This window comes from Triticum aestivum, chromosome 3B (assembly GCF_018294505.1).
Source record: "Triticum aestivum cultivar Chinese Spring chromosome 3B, IWGSC CS RefSeq v2.1, whole genome shotgun sequence".
In the NCBI taxonomy this organism is placed as follows: domain Eukaryota; kingdom Viridiplantae; phylum Streptophyta; class Magnoliopsida; order Poales; family Poaceae; genus Triticum; species Triticum aestivum.
In genome coordinates this window covers 844,645,659-844,650,983 of record NC_057801.1, presented here as the reverse complement: position 1 = coordinate 844,650,983, position 5,325 = coordinate 844,645,659, and the positions used below count along the sequence as shown (strand labels likewise).

At 39.9% G+C, this 5,325-nt stretch overlaps 1 pseudogene; it reads left to right on the top strand.

Moving 5' to 3' along the window:
• Window positions 1-257: 257 nt before the first annotated feature.
• On the top strand, window positions 258-4,009 carry LOC123067058 (protein H2A.5-like; annotated as a pseudogene).
• Window positions 4,010-5,325: the final 1,316 nt, after the last annotated feature.

Below are 5,325 nucleotides of genomic sequence, written 5' to 3'. Positions count from 1 at the left end.
TTGAAACTTCCAGATCTGACGATGGAGAATGCGGGTCACACGGATCACACCCCCTCCCACGGAATCAATCCCTGCTGCCCGCCCTCCCAGATCCAACGATTGCGACTGCACATCATGTGAATCGCGCGCGTTACTGCGGAGCACCCCCCCCCCCACACACACACACCTTCGCTATAACTGTGGTGCCCTCGCGTTCATATCCATCAACTCCGCCACCCACATTTCGAGAGATTCAGGTTCGCCAGAGAAGGAGGGAGATGGACAGGAGGAAGAGCGGTGAGCGAAAGAAGGCGGTGACACGGTCCACAAAGGTTGGACTCCAGTTTCTAATCGGGAGCTATCTCAAGAAGGGACGCTACATGGACCGCGTCGGCCCCGGTGCCCTCATCTACCTCACCACCTTCCTCGAATACCTTGTCGCCGAGGTAACCAACCACCAACCAATCTTCTACATTCCAGTTCTTTAATGCTCAACAGAGTGGTAACTGATCTCGTCTCGGTGTTCTCTTTAAACCACAGATGCTAGAGTTGGCATGCAATGCAGCCAAGGACAACAAGGAAGAGCGGCATCATGCCGCCCCACCTGCTTCTCGCCACTCGCAACGACGGGGAGCTCTCCAAGCTGATTGATGGCATCACCATCGCCCACAGTGGCTTCTTGCCAAACATCCACTCTGCGTTGTTCTCTAGAAGACCAACATGCACTAGCATGTCAACTTCAAACATAATCAAAGAATAATATATCTCTGCCATTTGTTTCCCTTACCAGTTTTTGCTTAGCTTGGATTCTCATACCAAGAAAGGAAGTAATGACGTTTTTGATTATAATTTTCCTAAACATAACCTTTGTTTTCCATTTTTTGCATAACGGGCGTCTGCAGGCAGACCCGGTTGTCCCTTATCTATCCTCATAACTACGGATTAATTCTTCGCATCTTGTGTTGTGTAATGACAGTCTTCTACTGGATCATAATGGAGAAATATCCCCTTCCCATATAACATCAAGTACAATTAATACTTACAGTGCGACCCATATCAAATTTTCGCTTACAGTGTAATTATACAGCACCATAGCCCACTATAAAATGAATGTAATCACGTATCTGCCAGATGCCATAAGCATATTCATTCCAGTTATTCCCCCGCTATCAATTAATGTCATATGCCGACAAATGGTTCCCTCTTTCTTTTCACAAAAACACATCCAAGACAAGGCAAAGCACCGACCCGGTGAAAACAGGGCAAAAAGCAAGGCAAAGCTATTCTAACCTAGCTAAAAACTCGTGGGGGGCAACCGCAGATGGTTCCCTTTTTTAAATAATGTTTATGCCAATGGAGCCCAGTATTGTGTCCCTCGGATAAAGGTCTCGTGCCTATAATGGATCATGTTCGCTTCCTACTCATCCACTCAGGTGTTGTTGCAGTTTGTTCGGAACGAAGACAGATTTCATGTACATTTTTTAATGATACTAAACACATTTTAACATTACGTATAATTTTTTATGAAAATGTCACAAACACATTTTTGAAATATGTGAGCATTTTGTATAAATGTAATTTACATTTTTTGGAATTATGCAAAATGTTTTAATGCATGTAGATTTTTTTCAAATGTCTGATATTTTATTAATTTTACAAAAAAAACATACACATGATTGGCATTTTTCTATACACATTTTAAAAAAATAGAATGCATGATTAAGATTTTTCTAAATTCTGTGCAAAGTATTTTTCTATATATGTGTGTAGATATTATGAAATATAAAGAAATTAGAAAAGAAAAAAATAGAAATGTGAATAATAAACGGAAGAAAAAACATGACGTCAAATAGCATGCGGTTACTGGGCAGGCCGAACACATGCTCCCTGTACACAGGCGGCACATGGCCGTGCCCGTCAATGGAATGGTGCAAACTGGTTTTAGAACCTTCCACGTGGTTCTGTTTTCTCTACAGTTTTTCATCCTTTTTATATTTTTTCTGTTGTTTCTTATAGTTTTCTTTCGTTTTTCATTTTCACTTTTCATTGGTTTCTATTTTTATTTTTATTTTATTTCCTCTTTGTTATTTTCTCATTTTTTGTACTTGGATCTTTTAAGATAAAAGTGGTCTACATTTTATTTATATAGGTTGAACATTTTTTAATAGACGGTGAACATTTTTCTGAATACATCTTTGAACATTTGCCAAATTTACATTGTACATGTTTTTATATGCAGAGTAAACTTTTCTTGTAACATATTTAAGATTCTTCCATGAACATTTTTGTAAACGTGCAAACAATTGAAAAGTGCTTCAACATTGTTTTTAATGTCACAGATATTATTATTTTGAATTGTATGAAACATTTTTCTAAATTACTCGAAATATTATTTTTACATTATAAAAAATATTTTCATCAAGCATGACGAACATATTTTTTTAATGTGGGAACATTTTTTGTTTCTTGCACGGGGGCTTTTTTTCCTGGTTTTTTGGTGTTTCTCGGTTTCCAATTTTTTCGGGATCTTTTGTTTTCCAGTTTCTTCCGATTTTCGTCCGACAAAGCTCGATTGTGTTGTGTGGAGTAGATGTGTGCTTCATGTGGAGCATGTGTGTTGTGCTTTCGGATGGGACATATGTGTGCCTCACTGCAAGGAAACCACATTTATGCCTCATTGCAAGGAAAGCACAAGTTAGCTTACTTGAGAAGTATTGTTGTCTTTTGCGGGGGTTGACTCACTTTTGGTCATAAATTTTAATCTGGTGTGCTTCCATCACCTCATGATAAAATTTCTATTGCATCCTATTCCAAAAGTAAGGATCTACTTTTTAATTACTTTCTTTGGTATATGGATTGGCAATGCACATGGAAACAAAATCATTCTTATTGACCTCCTTGTAGTCACCCCTAGATGCTTATGTATTTTGGGACCTTGTCCTTCCTTATCTTCTTCACATGATGTCTTTTCTTGTTGAGTGCATCATGACATGCTAGAATTTCTTGATTGGTGCAAGAAATTCTTGGATTTTTTCCAGTCATCATACCAAAAACTAAAAGGGATTGCCAAAAAGACAAAACAGAAAAATCTTCGGTGTGAAAAAGAGTCTAACCTCCTCTCTCCTCAATTTCCAAAATCAGCTCCCACATTAAAGGGAAAAATGAAACGAAATGAGGACAGAAGATTCTCAAATCCAGATTGGTCCGTCTGATCACGCACCAACTAATCGTAGCCAATCTTCCAGATCCAATGGCAAAGACCGTTGGTAACACGGATTACACCAGCCGACCCGACCCTAGCCGCTTGCACTTTACAGGTCCAAGGGTGGAGAACGCTGGTCACACGGATCACACTCCCTCCCAGGGATCGTGCCCTCCGTGTCGATCCCAATCGCCCGCCCTCCCAGATCCAACGGTGGTGACCGCACGTCATGTGAATCGCGCCCCTTACTGTGGAGTACCCCCACCCCCCTCTCCCTTCGCTATAACAGCGGTGCCATCGCGTTCACATCCATTAGTGCCGCCACCCACATTTCGAGAGATTCAAATTCGCTAGAGATGGAGGGGAAATGGCCGGGAGGAAGAGCGGCGAGCGGAAGAAGGTGGTGACTCGCTCCATGAAGGTTGGACTCCAGTTTCTCGTCGGCTGCATCACGCGCTATCTCAAGAAGAGTCGCTACATGAACCATGTCGGCCCCAACACCCTCGTCCAACTCGCCACCTTCCTCGAATACCTTGCCGCCGAGGTAACAAACCAACGACCCAATCTTGTACATTCCTATTCTTTTCATGCTCAACAGAGTGGTAACTGATCTCGTCTTGGTGTTCTCTTTAAACCTTAGATGCTAGAGTTCGCGGGCAATGTGGCCAAGACAACACGAAGACCCGCATCATGTCAGGCCACCTACTTCTCGCCACTCACAACGACGAGGAGCACTCCAAGCTGCTTGACGGCATCACCATCGCCCATAGTGGTGTGTTGCCCAACATCCACTCTATGTTGTCCTCCAAGAAGGTCAATATGCACTAGCATATCAACTTCAAACAGAATCAAACAATAATATATTCCTGTCATTTTGGTTTACCTTCCAAGTTTTTGCTTAGCTTGGATTCTCATACCAAGAAAAGAAGTAATGATGTTTCCCTTTTTTTCTAAACATAACCTTTGTTTTCCATTTTCCAAATAATGTGCATCTGCAGGCAGATCCGGTTGTCCCTTATCTATCCTCATAACTACGAATTAATTCTTCGCATTTTGTGTTGTGTAATGACAGTCTTCTATGGGATCATAATGCTGAAATTTCTACTTCCCATACAACATCTAGTACAACTAATACTTACAGTGTGACCCATATCTAATTTTCGCTTACAGTGCAGTTATTCAGCACCATAGCCTGCTACAAAATGAATGTAATCATGTATACGCCAGATGCCATAAGCATACTCATTCCAGTTATTCCCCCCGCTATCAATTAAAGCCATATGCCGACAGATGGTTCCCTCTTTCTTTTCACAAACACACACCCAAGACAAGGCAAATCACAAACCCAGTGAAAATAGGACAAAAAGCAAGGCAAAGCTATTCTAACCTAGGTAAAAACTTTTGGGAGGGCAACTACAGATGGTTCCCTTTTTAAAAATAATGTTTATGCCAAATGGAGCCCAATAATGTTTCCCTCGCATAAAGGTCTTGTGCCTATGATGGATCAGTTTGCTTCCTACTCAGCCACTCGGGTGTTGTTGCAGTTTGTTTAGAATGAAGACAAATTTCATGTACATTTTTTAATGGTAATAAACATTTTTTTAACATTACGTATATACTTTTATGAAAATGTCATAAACACACTTTTGAAACCTGTGAACCTTTTCTATAAAAGTAACTTATATTTTTTAGAATTATGCAAAATGTTTTAATGCATGTAGATTTATTTAAACGTCTGATATTTTATAAATTTCACAAAAAAATCATACACATGATTTGCCATTTTCTATACATGTTTAAAAAATAGAATGCATAATTAATATTTTTAAATTCTACATAAAGTATTTTTCTATATATACGTGTGTAGAATATTATGAAATATAAATGAATTAGAACAGCAAAAAAAATATAATGCAAATAATAAACGGAACGAAAAAAACATGACCTCAAATAGCGCGCGGTTACTGGGATGGCCCAACACGTGCACCCTGAGGTGAGAGATTCGGTAGGACTCGCAATAGATGGCACATAGCCATGCCCGTCGATGAAATGCTGCAAACTAGTTTTAGAACCTCCACGCAGTTGAGTTTTCTCTATAGTTTTTCATCTTTTTTTTTTTTATCTGATGTTACTTTTAGTTTTCT